The sequence below is a fragment of the Balaenoptera acutorostrata genome, chromosome 4 (assembly GCF_949987535.1).
Source record: "Balaenoptera acutorostrata chromosome 4, mBalAcu1.1, whole genome shotgun sequence".
In the NCBI taxonomy this organism is placed as follows: domain Eukaryota; kingdom Metazoa; phylum Chordata; class Mammalia; order Artiodactyla; family Balaenopteridae; genus Balaenoptera; species Balaenoptera acutorostrata.
Genome location: NC_080067.1, coordinates 51,161,860 through 51,184,870, shown reverse-complemented (window position 1 = coordinate 51,184,870; position 23,011 = coordinate 51,161,860). Strand labels below are relative to the sequence as shown.

General features: G+C 34.1%; 1 pseudogene; it reads left to right on the top strand.

Moving 5' to 3' along the window:
* The first annotated feature begins 4,889 nt into the window (after positions 1–4,889).
* LOC103014362 (mitochondrial calcium uniporter regulator 1-like) overlaps positions 4,890–23,011 on the top strand; it is a 70,209-nt pseudogene continuing 52,087 nt past the window's right edge.

The window sequence follows — 23,011 nt, the reverse complement described above, 5'->3', positions numbered from 1 at the left end:
TAGCTCAGGGCTTTTCCTTACTTTTTGCATATTTCTCCCCCATGAAGAACTGAATTTGTCCTAAATTCAAGTCTGATAGATGAGATACTGTTACCCGCTGCCCCAAACTTATAAATTTCTTGACTCCTAATTTCCCTATCTCTGGGTTCTCCGGTCCTCCTAGAAAACCCTCTATAGTCCTTTGATTTGAACCCCATTACCTTTGACCTGCTTCATCAAAAGTAGCTCTTTCCATATCATTTCATCCTCAACTGAACTGATCTCCTGGCAAAATATACATTTGAAAATCTTTTCTAGATATCTGTCTGTGGACCTGGAAATAGTTCTTGGGTTCAGTTCCCAGATATTCCCAATTTTCACTGTCCACTGGAATTTTACATGGCCAAGCTTGGTCACATTTCAAGAAAGAGTCCACCAAAAGTTAACTTTAAAATTGTACCTAGACTCTCCATTATCCTTTCTCATTTAAGACATGGAGACACATATGAGAAGTGTGCTTCATGTACACAGTACACAGAAGTGTACTGGGCCCTGCAGTAACTTTGAAGAAAAGGCAAAGAACACATGGCTATACAAGTGTCTAGTATTTCATGCAGGAAAGGACTGGAAAAGGAAACAGGTAAGGACTAGTGTGCTGGAAGGTGTCTGACACACTGGTTTTCAGTTGGGAATCATTGTATTAAATGAATGAATTGTCCAAATTATTCACACCTATTTATAAAAGATGGCTAACTTTGATATACTATGTATATGAAATTTTAGAAGAATAGGAACCAACATACTTGAGAATTTAACGAAATGCTTCCTGGGCCAGAAGATTTAAACAGAAGGACAGGACATTGACAAGAAGATGCCTGTGAGAAGGAGATACAGACCTCACTACCTCCATCCAGCAATGGGAGACAACTCTCAAATAACTATTTCCAGGGCAACCCTCAATTTCTTTTCCCTGGGCAAATAGGGAAGAGAATAAAGAATTCATAAGTAAACACAGCATCATTTCAGGGACCTACGTAACTCAATAAGGAAAAAAAAAAAAAAAGAAACTCTTCCATACTTGGTAAATTAGAAAGAGGGAAAACCTTTTTATATCCAAAGAGAAGTAGCAGTTTTAAAAGGAAATGCATGTTAAAGTTAGCTTTACCCGAACCTAACCTGGTATTCAACCAACCAACTAAAGGACCTGAGAGCAAAATGTTTTCCTGTTTGATGGACTCGTGATGATGAAAAAAAAGAAGGAAAATGGAATAGTATTTAATGCCATAAATGGTTCTTTCCTAGAATACATAAAGGGCAATGAAAGACAAAACTGAGTCAAAAGATTTGGAGCTGTAAGAGGCTAGGTTAAGCTAACTTATTTTGAGAGCCAATCTCATGGACAGAAACACACACACACACACACACAAGAAGAATGATAACAGATGTGATATTCATCTGGAATTTAGGGTAAAAATTATTCCATTCAATTTAATTTCTCAAAACATTACTGGAAAATATGTGTTATTATTAACTCCACTATAGAAATGAGAAAATTCAAAGGGCAGAAATCCAAAACTATTGCTGCTTCCAGAGGAGCGATGCTACACCCTGGTTTGCTCAGAAAGGTAATGGTTTATGCGTGTTTATGTGAAATTATACAGTAGGTATGAAATACTTGGGAAATAGAGGTTGAGCAGCCCAGCTGTAGAAAGAAAAATGTGAATTATCTTGCCAAAATGGTTGTCATTTTCCATAGTTTAAATCAGGGAATGGATCTAAGATTTATAAGACCAGAAATCTATAAAATGATGAAGACTTTTTTAGAAAAATACAACATTATGAGAACAAAATTAAATACAAAGTGAGTATTTTTCTACCTTTGGAAAATAAACTAGAACATTTCAAAGTTTGGCAATATTACATAATATATTAATTTACTATGGGATGCACTTTTACAATAATCACTTTAAATGTTACTGTAATCAATAATTCTGAAAGAACATACAAAATCAATCTCAAGTTATAGCATAGAAAAGAATAATTCAAATAATTTTTAAATTGCTACTATGTTGTTTTGATCTACATAATTTTTAATCTATTAATCTTGTAGTACCTACATTGACTTCTTGACAAATACCTGTAGGAGATTTGTCACTGGAATACTTCTTTCTTCAAACTGTATTACCACACATGGTGGCAATTTGGCATGTTGTTTCGAATAGGCACTCTTCACCACAAAGAGATGCATTAGATACACTAAGATATGATCTGACATGTCGAGATGCAAAATGCATGAAACTCTATACACAGACAATTTTGCTGTTTATAGAACTTCTGTTTCTTCTCTAAAACTCAGTTTTGATAAGCTTTATTTTTTATAATAAACATGTGTGCATGCATGTGTGTCTGTGTGTCCAAATGTGTGACATTTATTGCTATACATTTTATATTCAGAGTATATTCCTATATTCCTGACTGGAGAGAATTTCCATTCTGACTAGATGTTAATGAAAACTGAATCCTCCACTTATAATTTTACACACCTGTTCATTGTAAAAATTTTTCATAGACTTGTTTCTGATTCTTTACTTGTCAAACCTTGTTTCTCCTCCACTCCTCACATTATTCTGATACTTGGCTCTGTAGGTCCTGTTCACATTGGAATATGGCCTTTGGCACTTCACTTTCATGGCACGTGATATCAGATATGTCTGAACAGTGTGCAGCAGATTTTCTATAAGTCATTCCTACACCATGAAAATATACGCAAAAGGGACACCAAGGCATCTAAATATAGCTTAGTAAATGTTAAATGTGCTTCCAACTCAAATTCTGCTATATCCCAGAATAGCATGTAGCGGATCCAACATCAACCAACAAGAGGAAAAAAGTGGTTAGAAGTGGGAAGAGAAACAGAGATCAATCTTAAAGTATGGTGGGTAAAATACCCTAGTTTTGCAAATTAAAAAAAAAAATTGTGAATACGTTGCTAGAACTACCTCTAGAACATTGGAAAAGTCAGGTGCAACTGAAAAAATTTGAAGCTTAAGCTTCACTTGTATCACAGAAAACTTGCCACTGAAATAAATCTGCAATTGTTATTTCATTCTATATGTTGATCCTATTTATTTTGGGGGAAAACACTTTTGGAAGCAATGAATTTAAGAAAACAGAAGAGTGAGTTTAATAATTATGCACTAAATATATTTTTTCTCAAGAAATTTGATGATGAAAGTATAATTAGTAATAATGGTATTAATAACCATGTAAAAACTAAAAGACATATATCTATTAAGGAAGAATCACCAAAGACTTCAAAATTAATAGAACTTCAAAGAAGAATGTGTCGGAAATTGATGATTTAACAGCTGCAGGAAGCATTTTGACACATCACCCTGTAGAGCATGGCTTTCCATTTAGATCAAAGGATGCTCTACTGAGTACATTTTACTAAACTAGTCCATGGTTTTTGTGCTTTTACAAAAAGTGAAGCCATAGCTGTGAAGTGTTGGCTCTATTGGAAGAAGGGCTTTGCAAACACTTAAAATAGGGCCAGTATCATCAGGTTCCAATAGAAAATCAATTTATTCTAATAATGGTTCCATCATTTCATACAGTTCATGTACTCAAAATAAAGCTTTCAAAGTTGATTTGGTCAAAGAGGAAACATTTGATATTATTATAATTTCTACTGAAAATTCATCTAAAAAATTCAGCATAGAAAAAAATACAAATTTTAAAGGAATTGTGCTCAAGATAATGTTATGTTATGAAACTCAATATAGCATACAATGTATATTAAATTGGTTGTAGTACATTAATCATTTACTATTGTATTTAATAAAGACATAATAACCAATCAAAATAGGAGCCATAATTTTCAAAATCTAATCTCCAAAGTCTAATCTCTTACTTAGGAGAAAATAGTGTGCTCAGCTACTTCCTAGGCTCTGTGGTATCTTGGAGTGGCCATGTGACAGAGTTTTGCAAATGTAACTTAGAGTTGTGGGTGTGGTCAGGGAAAGTTTTTGTGTTCCTGATAAAAAGGGACAGGTGCAGCCATCACATATTTATGTTCTTGTTATTTTCTTCCTGTCTGATTTCTGAAATGCAGGGAGGATTCCTGGAGGCTGGAACAGCCGTCTTCTGACAAATGTGTATGGCAGAGAACAGAGATAGAAGGAGCTGTCAAGCCAGCACTGAAGCTTCCACTTGCAGATTGCCTTTTAAGTAAGGAAAATATGGTCCTTCTTTGTTTAAGACCTTATCAGGTTTTTCTTATGTGCACCTAAGTATATTTCTGAGTAATACACCAACAAAATGTTTTTATATCCTTGAAGGATCACACCATAATTCCACTTCATATCAAAATATTGTCAATAGAGTTTATTCCTCTTATATTCTTCACAGTCCTTTTTTTTTAATATCCATTTCCCATGCCAGCTGCCTTTATTTGATTTTACTCCACTTAGGTCCTCATTGATGTTTCTTTACAACTAATTGCCTGCTACAGTACTGTTAAGGGGCAGAAGTGAAATGCACAATGATAGCTGAGTCATGTTTACACCTGTAGTCAATAAGGGAAGGCCCAATTAACCTAGAAAACTCTAGATTCCTGGAGATTTTTCTTTGACTGAGGCAGAAATATATTCGGTTATCCATGATTGTTAATGACCATCGACATGCTGGAAACACACGGTTTTGAGTACTTTTGGTGGGTGAGGAAATAGGCTGAATGAATAAGGGCTCCCCAAAGACGTCTACATCCTCATCCCTGCAACCTGTGAAAGGGTTCTGTAGGTGTGATTAGGTTAAGGATTCTGAGGTGGGGAGGCTGGGGTTACCCAGCTGTACTCAATGCAATCACAAGGTCTTTGTAAGTAGGAGGGAGGAGAAAGGGGGTTGGAGTGATGCGGCCAGGAACCAAGAAATGCCAGCAGCTTCTAGAAGCTGGAAGGAGCAAGAAAGTGGATTCTCCCCTAGAGCCTCCTGAAGAAATCAGACCTGCTGATACCTTGATTTTAGCCCTGTAAGTTTCATTTTGGATTTTTGACCTTCAGAACTGAAAGATAATACTTTGTGTTTTGTAAGCCACTCAGTTTGTGCTAACTTGTTACAGCAGCCATAGGAAACCGATAGCAGTGGGGGCTGCGTGGGGGGAGAGTATCCAATACAGGAAGAACATTGTATCCTTGTATCATTTAATCCCAAACAGTGTATATTTTTCTATATATATATAATTTTATTGACAGGTGCTAATGGGTAACAACAAAAATCATTTCTGAGTTATATAATGTTCATTTATTATCCATACATCTGTTGGTTCAAATAATATTTGTTTCAAACACCTGTCTCCCAAATGCAATTTGCTGAAATAAATATTGTGTTTGGAAGACATACTGGGAAAATCTCTTTTGAGGCTTAATCTCATTTAGCCTTTTTATATATATTCACCACGTTTTTGTCTAAATTTGTAAAAGTATCAGGTTTAAAATACAAATACACTTGTTAACACTAATATAAGATTTTGTTTGAACATTGACTGCTTGCAATTGATTGGTTAATGTCAATATAAAGTGTGGCTGTGAATCAACCAGGCACGTTTATTGGTGCCTAACAAGAACAAACTCTACACACAGGGTTCTTGAGGCACATTGTTATGATTGTATATGCTCTCCAGTAAAACTAAGGCCACTTTGGCAGGCAGCTGACAGAGAGGTTGTCTTTCCTCTGACTGGAGGAAAAGAAAAATTCTAGGATAACCCTCAGGCAGGGAAAATGAGCTCCACTTCCCTTTTCTCTCTGTGACCATGGCCCAGCTGTTGTTACATGAGGCTGTGGAGTGTGCCCTTTTCCTGGGCCCCTCCCCTCAATGCCTGCCTTGAACACTCTTTTCAAAACAGCTGAATTGACATCCGGGACCTCACAAAAACTCACTTAAAGAGTACAGTCAACCAATACATGTACACAGGTGATAAAAATATGGAAGAAACATGAAAGAATACCTACTAAAGAAATGATTCAAGTTATTCAGGAAATATTGTATAAAGGTAATTACAGTCAGATTTTAATGGAGATAAAGACATAGATTAGCAAGTACTATTGATCAGAAAGGTAATGGTTATTTGGTGTTAACCAGAAGTAGAAAAGGCATGCATAAGGACAGAGAGAAAAACAAAAATATGTCTCAAAAAATTTACTTGGAAGAACTTTGCTTTTCTAGTTTTTTAAATATTAAGAAGTTTATTGTTTTTATTATCACCACAGTATTTAGGGGTGTGTGTGTGTATAATCAAGATAACATAGTTTAATGGTAAAGAATGAAAATTCTGGAGGCAGACTGCCTGGGTTTGTTTCCTAGTTACTACTAACTAGCTGTCCATCCTTTGGCAATCACTTAACCTCTCTGTGCCTGTTTCTTCGTCTATAATATGGAGATCCTAATAGTGCCTACCTCACAGGATTATTATATAGATGACCTAAATTAATATTTATAATATTTATAAACTCAAAATGGATTAAAGACCTAAATGTAAGACCAGACACTATAAAACTCTTAGAGGAAAACACAGGCAGAACACTCTTTGACATAAATCACAGCAAGATCTTTTTTGACCCACTTCCTAGAGTAATGAAAATAGAAACAAAAATAAACAAATGGGACCTAATGAAACTTAAAAGCTTTTTCACAGCAAAGGAAAACATAAACAATGAAAAGACAACCCTCAGAATGGGAGAAAATATTTGCACATGAAGCAACTGACAAAGGATTAATCTCCAAAATATACAAGCAGCTCATGCAGCTCAGTATCACAAAAACAAACAACCCAACCAAAAATGGGCAGAAGACCTCAATAGACATTTCTCCAAAGAAGCTATACCAATTGCCAACAAATACATGAAAGGATGCTCAACATCACTAATCATTAGAGAAATGCAAATCAAAACTACAATGAGGTATCACCTCACACTAGTCAGAATGGCCATCATCAAAAAATCTACAAACAATAAATGCTGGAGAGGGTGTGGAGAAAAGGGAACCCTCTTGCATTTTTGGTGGGAATGTAAATTGATACAGCCACTATGGAGAACAGTGTGGAGGTTCCTTAAAAAACTAAAAATAGAACTACCATATGATCCAGCAATCCCACTCCTGGGCCTTTACTTGGAGAAAACCATAATTTCAAAAGATACATGCACCCCGATGTTCATTGCAGCACTTAGCCAGGACATGGAAACAACCTAAATATCCATCAACAGAGGAATGGATAAAGAAGATGTGGTACATATATACAATGAACTATTACTCAGCCATGAAAAGTAATGAAATTTTGCCTTTTGCAGAGACGTGGATGGACCTAGAGACTGTCATACAGAGTGAAGTAAGTCAGAAAAAGAAAAATATTGTATACTAACACACATATTTGTGGAATCTGGAAAAATGGTACAGATGAACATATTTGCAAAGCAGAAATAGAAACACAGATGTAGATAAGAAAAATATGGACACCAAAGGGGGAAGGAGGGAATGGGATGAATTGGGAGATTTGGATTGACATATATACACTACTATGTATAAAATAGATAACTAATGAGAACCTACTCTATAGCACAGGGAACTCTACTCAATGTCTGTGATGACCTAAATGGGAAGGAAATCCAAAAGAGAGGGGATATATGTATACATATAGCTGATTTACTTCACTGTACAGCAGAAACTAACACAATATTGTAAAGCAACTATACCCCAATTAAAAAAATTAAAAACTTTATAAAATACTTAAAATGTTACTGACACACTGAGCACTATATATATATGTGTGTGTGTTTCTTAAATGGATTTGTATAATTTTTTGAGCATTTTTAAAAGGAAAGGTTACTTTTTCTCAATATACTTCTACTGTTTTATTAAGATGTACTCCAAAATATATTTCCATTTAAAAGGAGAAAATAAGAACCAATAAGTGTGTATTATACCTAATCAAACTAAATATTAATCATAATAAACTTTTATTATAAATTTAGCTAACTTTTGAAATTTGATAAATTGAAACTTTAAGATTTGTTATTAGAAGTAACTATGGATGATATACTATAATTAAATCAAAAGCCAATTAAGATTCATAGGTCTTTTCACTTTTAATAATGCTAAAATCTGCAAGTTTATGTCAGAGCTTCTAGTGCATTTTCAGTTCTGAATACCCTGCAAATGTAGATTTTATTTAAAGGAACAAAGAACTAGCAGATGTATGAAGAAGCAGCAGCTAAACAATACTGTCTGTGAATTTCATGAACTTATTTGGTTTAAATTTGTGCCCATTAACTAGAATGTGCTCTTCGACTTTGATTTTAAAAAGTGTGACAGGTGAGAAATCCAGACTGTTTCCTTTATACCAGTTTGAGATGCTGAAATGAGAAGTGGCATTTGGAATAAGTTCAGTGTCATGACCCCTTTCAGGATACAATTTATTGCTCTGTGAATGCACATGTGAATAATATTAAGCAAGCTAAAACCATGCCTCCATAAATATGCCTACCCAGAAAAAGAAGAGCAATGAACAAAAACTGCTAGCATACTCTAATTCTTATGTATATGACTCAAAGGAATTGTGGATATATGGAAAAGTCAAATGAGGGAAAGTCAAATGAAAAAGAGCAATATATTTGCCAAACTGAGTAAAGCCAAGTATAATACATTAATACTAACTCTCAGTTTCTGTTTTGTCAAGAACAATATTGTTCCAGAATAGATTTTTGTAGGAAGAGCTTGCAAATACATCAAAGTATAGTTACTTTAATAAGCAAATTGTAGAACAGTATGCAGATGATCCCATTAGTTTGAAAAAAAAAAAGACACATATATGCTTGTGTGTGAACAAAATAGTATTTTTAAATATAAAATAAATAGGTGAAACTTGAAAAACCTACTAAAAGGAAGGAAATGATAAATACAAAATTTATTTTATACCTGGAAGCTGGGGGATGGGCACAGGTTTATGTCCTTCTAGGATCGGGTAGTGAATGAAGAGGTGTTCATTATGTTAACATGCTTTAAAAATTACATAACTGTTACAGTATTATTTTGTATGTTTCAAATATTCTTCTTAGTAGTTAAAAGACTGAACTTTCACCTCTGGAAAGAAGTAGATGCACTTTTCCCTATTCCGCCCCCTAAGTAGAACTAAAATCACTGGGCATTATACATAAAACAGACATATGGAAACTCTGAAAGGTAGAGAGAAAAGGCATACCAGCGAGGGACCTCAGGATCTGGGGAACAAAATGATGGTGAGTCCTCTGGGTTTTCACTTTTCTTCATATATCCTAGCCTCAATGTTAGAGAAACCAGCAATCTGGAAATACCAGTGGGCTAAAAAGCCCCCAAAAGACTGGTGTGTTTAGCCAAAGGAAAAGGAAGAATAGGTCTGGCAAGACACAAAACTTCCAGGCAGTAACTACTCTATTCCAGCCAAAACACCACAGAAAAAATCATGGCCCCACATCCACCAGCAAAAGCTGAATAAAGAGCCTAGACTTTCTCTCTTGTAAGACTGTTAAAGGCTTGTCACACACTCACATGTGAGCACACACACACAGACACGCATCTGTGGTGCATGAAGGCCAAGTGTGGAACTAGGACTATCATCCCTGCTGGTTGTCAAAAAGCCTCCTTCCACTTTCAGTGCCATGGAGACTAGGTGGGGAGCTTGGAGTTCCACTCTCACCTGGCAATAACAGTCCTCCTGGATGGTGTCAGAAGAGGCCCAGTGGAGGGTTAGGGCTTTCACCACTGCCTGGGAGTAATGGGGCTACCACTCACCATGTCAGTGGACATAACACCGAAAGCAGTAAAGAGGCATTCCTACCCTTCTCAACCAGGGAGATATATCAGTGGAGGCCAAGGTGGGAGCTTCCACCAGCAGTAATGTGCTCAAGGGAGAAACTTGGACTTCCCCCACATCTATCAGTAATGAGACCACCTGCATGGTCTTTCTTCACCGACATGGTACCAGAAGAGACTTGATAAAATGGAATCTTTAAATAAGAGGCAGAATCTTACAACATAATTCCCACAATATCCAGGATTCAATTGAAAATTACTCATCATTATAAGAACCAGGAAAAACCTAACCTGAATGAGAGAAAAATTATCCACAGATGCCAAGACCCAGATGACACAGACACTTCAATGAGCAATTACACACACTTGAAATAAATGAAAAAATAGGAGGTCTCAACAAATAGATTCTAATAATGAAATATTTTTATTTAGACAATTTTATATTGTAAATTTTATAAATATTTGGTATATAGACTGGAAAGCTAATTACCTTCTTTTAAGTTCTTAATATAAAGTATCTTTAAATTGCCACAATGACCTTGATGTAGGTATCATTATTTCAACATTGAGAATTCAACTTTTGAATGGGTGAGCAGCTTGCCTAAATTACACAGCTGGCCAGTTGCTAGATGTTTAAATATTTACCACTGTGGGATTTAAATTCTAGGGTTTGTCAACTACTCAAGTTGCTTTATCATTAATGATGTTGGAAACATTGTTTACTACATCACACACACACACATACCTCTTCTTGAGGAACTGTAAAATTTATATTATAATTTATACTTAGGAAAGTAATTTGCCCTCATCTTATGGACAGTATGAATTATATAATTCATATTGCTTCCAAATTAACTTTGTGACTTTGTACAGAAAAAAATAATCCAGATCCTAATAAGAACTCTCACTTTAAAATTGTTAAATACTACAGTATGAGTTTTGTGTACCAACTGGCTCTCTAGTTCCTCTTTAGAAAGTTGACTTTAATTCTCCATCATTCAGGTGTTATATCACCTATCTATCTAATCTATTTAATTTATTCTGTTGCAAATACTTGAGTCACATTAAAGACTTTTGTAGGATAGTGGCAGAGAATAAATGAATATGTTCAAACCAGTTAGCTTTAATGTCTGCTATGGACTAATCTATAGTACAACATTATATACTTAAATAAATTAATCCCTAATTTTAAAGAGTACCCTTGATTTTTCTCTTAATTATTTATTTCCCTTTTTAACCTCTATACACTTGACTTCAAGAATGTGAAAGTGTTTTTTACTCAACTGCTTAAAAGTATGAAAAGCTCTTGCTATAAATTCAGTTCTCTTGAACAAATGACTTCTTTCTAGATTTTTATTTACATGGGGATAAAAACTGAAAACTGAAAGAACATTATGCAGAGACAACGTAGCAGGGACAGCTATGGTTCTCCAACACTCACTCTCCACTTTCATAGATACAGTGTTTCATAGATACAGTATTCCAAATCTTACCAGTATACATGGCTGTCCAGGATAAAGACTACATTTCCCAGCATGATTTGCAGCTAGGTCTGCGTCATGTTTGGGTCATTGGGATGAGAGCAGATGTGGTTTTTGAAATGTCCAGGTTGTGTCCTTAAAGGGAAAGAGCATGTCTTTCCTTCCCTACTCTTTTATCAGATTTCTGGACCACGTTCTTTGTGGTGGAGACATTTTAGGTCATGTGGACAAAGTATCCGCTTTGGGGATTATAATGACACAATACGGAAGGAGGCTGTATTCTAGTCAATGTTGTGTAGTATGTCAAAATACCATACTTCTAGGGTCTAAACTGTCATATCAGATATAAATCATTTATATGGTTTATGATAATGCTATTTGGGATCCCTGTTCAATGAAGTTAAAGCTATTTGCTAAATAATCTATGAAGAGACTCTTCAATTTCTACTCAAAAATGTTTTAACCATTTTTCCATAGCAAGGGTGCAAAATTTCGTTCCAAATGACATAAGTAGAGGTTTAAATAATGATACTAAGATATTTTTCTTTACATTTTCACCTTAAATCATGAAAAACAATCTATTTCATTTTGATGTGATTTATTTAGCATCATTAATTAAAGTCTGAAAACTTGAATTTGGTTAGAGATGGAACACAAAGATTGTGAAATTTATTTGCAGAGTTTAATAGGCAAAAAAAAAAAAATATATATATATATTTTGCTTCACTTCGCCATTAGTGAGAACTCCTTTTTGCCATATTTTTTATACCAAGTCATATTCTTAATACACATACTGTGGATCTTTTAAGCATGAATTGTTCAATAGATTTAAAAGAAACATTTGAAATATAATAGCTTCTTTACTTTTCTAATTTGTCATTGCCAAGCTTGACCAACTTTCTACTTTTAGTTAAATTTATCTACCAGGCTTTATCTAAGGTAAATTATTCCTGGTAACCCATAATCAGAATAAGCACTGGACGACTAGGAGGAATTTTGCAGGAAACAGGTATAAATTGTTTTATGATTTTTGAGTTGCAAGATTTATGGCATTTATTCAATTTAAATCAAACTTGGCTCTGAGCTTCCACTTGCAAAGGTTAGTGAGAAGTCCACAGTATGTGTCCTTTTGGTATTCTCTTTCCCTTAGTTTATACTAGGATCCTGGGGCTTATACAACAACAAAGTAAAATGGGGGAGGATCTACTGACTTGAGGTAAACGTTAGTCCCTGTTGAGTTACTTTTTGTCCAAGATCATATAGTATTTTCCATGAGAAGGACTCTTTTGGTGGCATCAATTTCTTGTACAGAAAAGATTCACTAACCTTCACTATAGCTCATGTAACAAAATTGGAAAGAATATTAAATGATTTTGAAATTCTTTAGTGGGATTTTGAATTGAAGACAATTACAAATGTTTAATTATTTTCCTGTGTAGTTACTTAGTGATATAGATAAATGCTTCAAATTCTTCCCTTGCATCAGTCTTTAAACTTTGTCAAAAGTTTTGTTTTGTTATATTTTCACATGCCTACTGTATGGGGGCAGGGTGGAAGAAAATAACCAGCTCTGAAAGTCAGGGTATGGACAAAAAGTGGAGTGCTCATTTCTTTTTCAAAATCAATTGGTCATCTGTGCTTACATTTTCCTACTTGGGAATATAGGCTCCTGCTGAATTTCCTATTTTCATTAGCACAGCACTAAAGTAATATTAAAGTGATCTTATGGGATAATGAGAACCATCTTCTCTTGTTGATCTAATAGATTGTTTGTGAAAGGTGTTCAATAACCAGCTTTATTGTGAGGAGATATTGTAGATGAAATATATGTAGAAAATAATGTCACTTTTTCACAGTCGAATGGGATACTTTCTTAAATAACAGAATTACACTTAAAGGATTTGCCAAGGAGACACCATACTGTGTCCTTTCTTCTCTTGAACTAAGTATCTGATCAACATATTACCAATCGTATACATTCACACATATGCACTTGTGTACTGCACATATAGTTGAAAGCATACTTGCCTTAAAAAACATGTTTGATGTTTGTTTCTGTCAAAATATCACTCTTTATTTACCCTTCCCATAACCTGTCTACTTCTTGCAGTAAAGTCAAGTCTTGCTACTTCTACTTCATTTTCTGGCATCAACTTGCTTATACTAGTAATGTTTACTACTACTAGGTTTCTCAGGAATTGAGGTTAATATAACATAATGAATATTGTTGGGAGATTCTAGCTTTAATTATTATTGTCCACATACCTAAAGGACTTCTAGATAGGGAAAACCCTTAGTCAAGTGATAAGAAACCAGATCTTGGCAAAATTAAGATCTTGGGCAATAGCCTGTGAGGAGTCTTGCACGGGCCATTCCATTGGATATTGTAAGTTTCTCATTTTAAAATATGCAAAGAAGGCTTCTCTCTCTACCACACTAATGAACTCTGCTATCAAGGGTTTACATGACTTCCTAGATGCTGAACCGAGTGGACCCTGTGGACCACTTCTTCCAATATACAGTTACCTGACAAAGCCACTGTTACTCTTTAGTCTTACCCCCTCTACCCTCATTTTATTTTTTTTTACTTATCTCCCAAACATTTATATTTTTCAAGGGTTCCATTCTCAGCCTTATCTTCTGTCTGTTGTAATGGAAATTAAACCAATTATATAAATATCATGACTTCAGCTTCCATCTCTGCCCCCATTATTACTCAGTTTAGTTAGATAGCCCTCTACCCTTCTCCTGACCTCTAGTTCTTCCTTCTCCTCCTCTTTATTCACTTTCTTTCCTTTTCTTTTTCTCCTTCACTTTCTCCTCCTCCTTCTATCTGTGTTACAATGTTTAATTCTGATTATTGCACATTCCTGTGATTCAAAATGTCCTTATTTAATACCTTATACATGGTATGAAGAACACTTTATGATTTTACCTTGCCTACTTCATCCCCTGGCTCTATCCTTTCCTATTGCTCTGCACACATATGTTCTTAAGTTCTGCCAACTTTATTATTGGATGTCCCCTAAACACAATATTAGATAAAGCCTTCTGTTTTCTATCCTTGTTTGTTCATTCATACATTCAAATTATATTTTATAAACACAAATTACATATGGGGCTTTATTATTATTGCTGAATATACAAAAATTATTAAAATAACATGAAATCTTTGCCTTTGAAGAGCACTCATTTTAGTTATGGAGACAGAACATAAACGAAATTTAATAACAGTTTTATGTTAGAAGATATAAAATTAGAGAAAATAAATAAAGCAGGGAAGAGGGAGAAGGGTGACTTGGCAGAGTTACAGTTTAAATAGAGTGATGAGGGTGAGACTGGCTGAGAAAGAGATATGAGTAAAGGCATGTGAAGTGTGGTAAAAACCATGCGGCTGTCTATGTGAAGGAAGTTCAAGGCTAGGATAACAGCATATTTAGGGGCCCTAATGGCGTATCGAGTCTGATTTCTTCAAATAATAGCATGAGATCACATGTGGCAGGATGGGTAGAAGTAAGTGGTTGAATAGTAGCGAAAGTATTCAGTTATCTGGGGACCAGATTATGTAAGGCAGGTAGGTGATTACTAAGATTCTGACTGACTCTGAATGAGATGGGGTGCCACTGGGAAATTTCAAGCAAAAGATTACACACTCTAGATATTTTGATGAATTCACGCTAATAATCTAAATGAGGAATGATGAGCTGCAATTGAGGTGATACCATCAAAGACCAAGAGAAGTGATTAATTTCTGGGTGTATTTGATTACTTCAACTACAGTTAAATATCCTTTCCCATCTTTCAAAGCCCCCTAAATTTGAATACCACAAAAGAAGCATCCCAGAAATTTTCACTTTATATCTGAATCTCTAATGTTTTTCTCTAATACTCCTTTATAGATATGGTTACTTCATATGCAAACTAAAATATGGAACATCATATCACATGATACTTTGGCTCACATTAGATGTTCAATAAGTATTGGTTACTTTCCCAACTCTGCCCATAATTCAAATACTCTTCTTGAGTCACCCCATAACTATTAATACTTATCATAGGATTTGAATTATATTTAGTTTTAGAACTTGTGATTAATTATAAATATAATAATATCATATATTTGAAGTCAGTTCTCAAGCTTTCTAGTCTCAGGAACTCGTTATACTCTGAAATTACCAAGAAATCCACAGAGCTTTTATTTAGGTGAGCTATGTCAGTGATAGCTGATAAACCAGATATCTGAAAAAACAAAAAAAACAAAAATCAGCCCTGATTTGTAACCTTTGTGATTTGTATGAAGTAAATCTTGATATCATCTCAGATTTCTAGCTGTCATTAGTTTAACAATTGCCTCTCAAAATTCCAGAATATTAAACAATTAGTTCTCATGTACCAGTCAACTTCAGTATAAGCCAACTTCAGCATATCATTGACTGTATCTATTGATATTTATATATTAAATATTTAAATAATTTTAAATATTTTAAAAATATTAACTTATAAAATATTAATAGATCTATTACAGGTTGGTATAAAAGACATTTAAAAACTACATTTTTGAAAAACTATTTTTGAGAGAAGTGGCATTATTACCCTTATTTCTGCCTTAATAGAAGACATATTTTCATACCTTCTTTATTCAATCTATGCAGAATGTGTTTTTATGTTTATGTGTATGAAGAAAATCCAACCTTACTCAGAAATGTTACCTTATTAGAAACAGAAGTATTTGAATGACTTTTTTAGGTAACAGTGTATATTCTTCTTTGGTGCTGTACCAAAACTTGGCAATTGCTAGCTTCTTAAAAGTTGCAGTGTAAATTATGAAACATTATCAGTGAACTTTTTTTTTTGTTTAGTTACATTCAAATCCATTGATCTATCCTGCATTTGAATTGACTCTTTAAATGGATGATTTTAGAATTAATCACCAGTTATTTTGAAAATACTGTTCACTGAGTTATGCATATCTTCCAAATGCTGACATATTTTATTATATAATAACAAAAATAACCATATGTTGATATCACTAGCAATCTCATGAGAAAAATCTTTATAATCAACTATACTTCAATAAAAATAAGTTAAAGACTTTAAATTTTTTAAATATTTTTATGTATCAGGCAGTTATCAAGCTAAGGTATTAGACACATGTTTTTCAAAATTACAATTTTCACTTGAAGGCTCAAATTTTATCACTAAAAATACAGTCAGCTTTTTATTCCCTTGAAGTGACAAGCTTTCTTTACTTTGAAGAATGTCTGTTAAATACCCAGTTCTGAAAAATAATTTGTCTGATAGCCATTCTTTCAAATAAATATGGTGTTTCATTAGGAAAAACACAGCTAGTTTAGCTTGCAACTCAAAAAACTGCACAAATGCTTTTTCTCAAATCAATCATCATGCTTTAGTATGCAGCAGAAGCACTTTATGTATACTTCCCTTCTAAAAATGCATGCAGTTCGTGGTTGAGATTTAATAACAGTAATAAGTTTATTGCTTCAAGAATTCAATTTTTTTTAACATCTTTATTGGAGTATAATTACTTTACAATGTTGTGTTAGTTTCTGCTGTATAACAAAGTGAATCAGCTATACGTATACATATATCCCCATATCCCCTCCCTCTTGCATCTCACTCCCACCCTCCCAATCCCACCGGTGTAAGTGGTCACAAAGCACCAAGCTGATCTCCCTGTGCTATGCAGCTGCTTCCCACTAGCCATCTGTTTTACATTTGGTAGTGTCTATATGTCAAGGCCACTCTCTCACTTTGTCCCAGCTTACCCTTCCCACTCCCTATGTCCTCAAGTCCATTCTCTACGTCTGTGTCTTTATTCCTGTCCTGCCCATAGGTTCTTCAGAATCATTTTCTTTTTTTTTTTTTTAGATTCCATATACATGTGTTAGCATACGATATTTGTTTTTCTCTTTCTAACTTACTTCCCTCCGTATAACAGACTCTAGGTCCATCCACCTCACTACAAATAACTAAATTTCATTTCTTTTTATGGCTGAGTAATATTCCATTGTATATATGTGCCACATCTTCTTTATCCATTCATCTGTTGATGGACACTTAGTTTGCTTCCATGTCGTGGCTACTGTAAATAGTGCTGCAATGAACATTGTGGTACATGACTCCTTTTGAATTATGGATTTCTCAGGGTATATGCCCAGTAGTGGGATTGCTGGGTCATATGGTAGTTCTATTTTTAGTTTTTTAAGGAACCTCCATACTGTTCTCCATAGTGGCTGTATCAATTTACATTCCAACCAACAGTGCAAGAGGGTTCCCTTTTCTCCACACCCTCTCCAAAAAATCTACAGACAATAAATGCTGATGATGGCCATTCTGACCAGTGTGAGGTGATACCACATTGTAGTTTAGATTTGCATTTCTCTAATGATTAGTGATGTTGAACATCCTTTCATGTGTTTGTTGGCAATCTGTATATCTTCTTTGCATAAATGTCTGTTTAGGTCTTCTCCCCGTTTTTGGATTGGATTGTTTGTATTTTTGATATTGAGCTGCATGAGCTGCTTATATATTTTGGAGATTAATCCTTTGTCAGTTGCTTCATTTGCAAATATTTTCTCCTATTCTGAGGGTTGTCTTTTCATCTTTTTTCTGGTTTCCTTTGCTGTGCAAAAGCTTCTAAGTTTCATTAGGTCCCATTGTTTTATTTTTGTTTATATTTCTTTTCTCTAGGAGGTGGGTCAAAAAGGATCTTTCTGTGATTTATGTCATGGAGTGTTCTGCCTATGTTTTCCTCTAAGAATTTTATAGTGTCTGACCTTACATTTAGGTCTTTAATCCATTTTGAGTTTATTTTTGTGTATGTTGTTAGGAAGTATTCTCATTTCATTCTTTTACATGTAGCTGTGCACTTTTCCCAGCACCACTCATTGTAGAGGCTGTCTTTTCTCCACTGTGTATTCTTGCCACCTTTATCAAAGATAAGGTGAACATAAGTGTGTGGCTTTATCTCTGAGCTTTCTATCCTGTTCCATTGATCTATATATTAGTGCCAGTACCATGCTGTCTTTATTACTGTAGCTTTGTAGGATAGTCTGAAATCAGGAAACCTGATTCCTCCTGCTCCGTTTTTCTTTCTCAAGATTGCTTTGGCTATTCAGGGTCCTTTGTGTTTCCATTACAAATTGTGAAATTTTTTGTTCTAGTTCTGTGAAAAATGCCGTTGGTAGTTTGTTAAGGATTATACTGAATCAGTAGATTGCTTTGGGTAGTATAGTCATTTTCACAATGTTTATTCTTCCAATCCAAGAACATGGTATATCTCTCCATCTGTTTGTATCCACCTTAAGTTCTTTCATCAATGTCTTGTAGTTTTCTGCATACAGGTCTTTTGTCTCCTTAGGTAGATTTATTCGCAGGTATATTATTCTTTTTGTTGCAATGGTAAATGGGAGTGTTTCCTTAATTTCTCTTTCAGATTTTTCATCACTAGTGTATAGGTATGCAAGAGATTTCTGTGCATTAATTTTGTATCCTGCTACTTTACCAAATTCACTGATTAGCTCTAGTAGTTTTCTGGTAGCATCTTTAGGATTCTCTCTGTATAGTATCATGTCATCTGCAAACAGTGACAGTTTTACATCTTCTTTTCTGGTTTGGATTCCTTTTGTTTCTTTTTCTTCTCTGATTGCTGTGGCTAAAACAATTGATTGTCATTCATTTCTAGGTATTTTTTAATTTATTCTTTGATTTCTTCAGTGATCTCTTGGTTATTTAGTAGTGTATTGTTTAGCCTCCATGTGTTTGTATTTTTTACAGTTTTTTTTTTTCATGTAATTGGTATCTAGTCTTATAGTGTTATGGTTGCAATAGATACTTGATACAATTTCAATTTTCTTAAATTTACCAAGGCTTGATTTGTGACCCAAGATATAATTTATGCTGGAGAATGTTCCATGAGCACTTGAGAAGAAAGTGTATTCTGTTGCTTTTGGATGGAATGTCCTATAAATATCAATTAAGTTCATCTTGTTAATGTGTCATTTTAAGCTTGTGTTTCCTTATTTATTTTCCTTTTGGATGATATGTCCATTGGTGTAAGTGGGGTGTTAAATTACCCTACTATGATTGTGTTACTGTCAATTTCCCCTTTTATGGCTGTTAGCATTTGCCTTATGTATTGAGGTGCTCCTATGTTGGATGCATAAATATTTACAATTGTATATCTTCTTTTTGGATGGATCCCTTGATCATTATGTAGTCCCCTGATCTCTCCTTGCAACTGCACATGTGTTAAAAATAGACAAGTGGATGAACAAATAGACCATCCCTATAAATTATTATTTCAAATGAATGTTCACTAGCTCCCAGTAGATAGTGATGGTTGAGGAGAATATATTCACTATATTCCCAAGTACCACATTGAACAGAAAATAAAACCTCCTTAATCAAAGCTGGATCAACAAAAACATTTTAAAAGTTAATAAGCACAAGAGACCAATGGGAAAAATTAATCTTATTTTAAAAATGCTCAAGATACTGAAGAACATAAAAAAATATAACTGATAGTACTTAGAGAAAAGCCCTAATCTTGTCCACAGTATGTATCCATAGAGCTTAGCATTTTCCTAGGAGCTCAATAGGTATGAACTGAAGAAATAATAAATTTAATCTGTTGCTGTTTGCTTTGTCTACTAGTCTGATTTAATATATTTGAGCCAATAAAACACTCATTTAGTTTACTTTAGCATAAAAAACACTTTAGTATCTGGTAGATCAATTCCCTCCAATTATTTTTCTTATTAAATTTTCCTTAGCTATCCTCAACCATGTATGCTTCCAGATGAAGTCAAAATAATTTTTGTAAAGTTCCATTTTTATCAGAGTTTTAAATAGAATGAATTTACATTTGTATGGAGCTTTATAGGAAATTAATGTCTTTATACTATTATGTCATCTTATTCAGGAACATAATATTCTGTCAGTTTCTTAATGTCTTCTTTTATGTGCTTGACTGGCTAGTACACCTGTCAAAAATGTGCGAAAGAAGACACAAAGTTCACATCCTCAGGATTTGTCTTGCAAGAACACAGGAGGGAAACTATTTTTAAATCATTCTTTCATGTTGTCTGGTAATTTTTTCGTTTTTTTTTTTCCTTCATTTAATTACTTTATAGATCTACTTATTTTATTTGAATACCCTTATTTATACTATGAATTATATCTTTTTTACTATTTAATTTTTAAAATACTTGTCAATGGCATTTATGAGAATGAGTAATTTTGGTAAGATATTTTGAATTAAGTCACTTATCTGAAACACTGTCTTATAGGAAACACGATTAGGTGTTGTGTGTCATGAGTATTGATATTGCCTAGAGTTGGATTAAAATCTCCTCCTTGCCACTTACTATGTAACCTTTGGCAAATAATTTAACTTTTGGGGTCGTAGTAGGAGAAATGGTTTAAGGACCAACTTGACTATCTTTTAGTAAACCCAGGAGGATGCCAGACAGCAATTTAGCGCTCCATTTAGATTAGATGATATGTAACATCTGTTATCAATAATGTATTTGGGTGAAATTATGAGATAAAGAAAGAATACTCCCCTTTAATATTAAATTCCACCGTTCATAAGCCATGAACAGTGCACTGCATTCATTGATATACCTAGTTTGATCAAGGAATATTATTCTTTTACCATGATGCTGGATCAAATGTGCTAGCATTTTGGGACTTCCCTGATGACGCAGTGGTTAAGAATCCACCTGCTAATGCAGGGGACATGGGTTGGATCCCTGGTCTGGGAAGATCCCACATGCCACGGAACAACTAAGCCCATACACCACAACTACTGAACCTGTGCTCTAGAGCCCGTGAGCCACAACTACTGAGCCTGCGCTCCACAACTACTGAAGCCCACGCGCCTAGAGCCCGTGCTCTGCAACAAGAGAAGCCACCACAATGAGAAGCCCGCGCACCGCAACGAAGAGTAACCCACGCTTGCCACAACGAGAGAAAGCCTGTGCACAGCAATGAAGACCCAACGCAGCCAAAAATAAATAAATAAAATAAAATTTTAAAAACTGTGCTAGCATTTTGATGAGAACTTTTGCATAATCTTTCTTTTTTTGCACTATACTTGTTAGATTTTGTTAACAATTTGTTTCTTTCATATAATGTTTTTAAAATATGTAGAGAAATTTCAAACTATGGAATTACATACTTTAAAGCTTAAAAAAAGTCAGACATTAAAGTTATATAAAGTACTTATAAGATCATGTGAATTTGGAACCTTTTTTTTAAGAAATATATTTCAGTGTCTTTCATGGTAATACACTTGTCTAGATTGTTTAAATAGACTTTACTAAATTTTAATATCTGAGGTCTAGCATTGATCTTGGCTCTAGCAATGGGCAGTTCTTTATCTTGACTTCACAAGGTTTCCCTTTCCTTTCTCATATATTAACTATTTACCTTATGGTTACGGAGCTATTCACCATTAGTAGTGGCTCTAATCTTTCGGTATTCATGGTAAGGTTGCATACCCCCTCTGTATTGATGTTAGATGAGGACACATTATTCGTTTTGACCAGTAAAATAAGAGTGAAATTAGTGCATGGACTCCAGGAACAAACCAAGAAAAGAAACATGTGACTTTCTATGTTTCCATACTCTCTTTGTCCACCCTGCTGTGTCTTACTGGTAATATTTCAGATAGTCTGAAATGTTTCTTTCACTCTGGGTCCTTGTGTGAAACTGACATGGAAAAGAACCTCCTGCTGATATAAAATAAATATGCAGTATGAGCAAGAAAAATTCTGACTGATATGCTTATGTAACCCTGATAGAAGTTGAAAGAGGAACAACACAGCAAAAAAAGCAGCACTCTTTCCAGAATCCTAGTCCTTGACTTCCAAAATGCCATTGAAAATACAAATTTACAGTTTTTTGAACATTCATTTATGTATCTAATATAAATCTAGGAAAAATCAAGTTATTGGGAGATAGTACATTCTTCGTTCAGCTTTCTAATAGGGATTATGTCAAGATACTATGGAATTACATCAGAGGAGATAACTGTTATATGTATATTCCAATGTTGACATATCAGTAATAACTTCCAAGATATATTTGAAGTGAATTTGAATAACTAGTATGTGATTTGGTTTCACAAAAGAAGTAAGGAAGGATTATTAAAAAAAAAAAAAAATGGATATGTTATGTAGAGTAGTAGCAAGGGTTTTTACCAAGGGAATTATGATAGTTGGTTATATTTTATAGATAGATGTCATTGATTTAATGTCTAAATACTAATTATGTTAAATATAATAGATGAAGCTATAAAAGAACTATATTATAGGTGAATATTTAACCATGCAAAAATGTCTTGCTGAGCATAAATGCTAAGAAATATATAAATATAAATTTGATAGATTTGTATAGTTATAAATTAACAGATTCTACAGTCCTAAAATAACAAAATTAAAAGGCAAACAACTAACTTAGCAAATATATTTATAATGTATTATAGAGGATTAAAATCTAGAAAATATCTAGTACATAATTTGTTCTAACAGATTAGTAATAAAATCATTATTTTAAAAATGTAAAAGGGCATGTATAGAAAACCTGCAAACTATCATACAAATATATCTGACACATTGTTTACCTTTGTAAAAAATCAAATAAATTAATTTTTATAGTGAGTCATTTTGCCTATTAGCAAAGA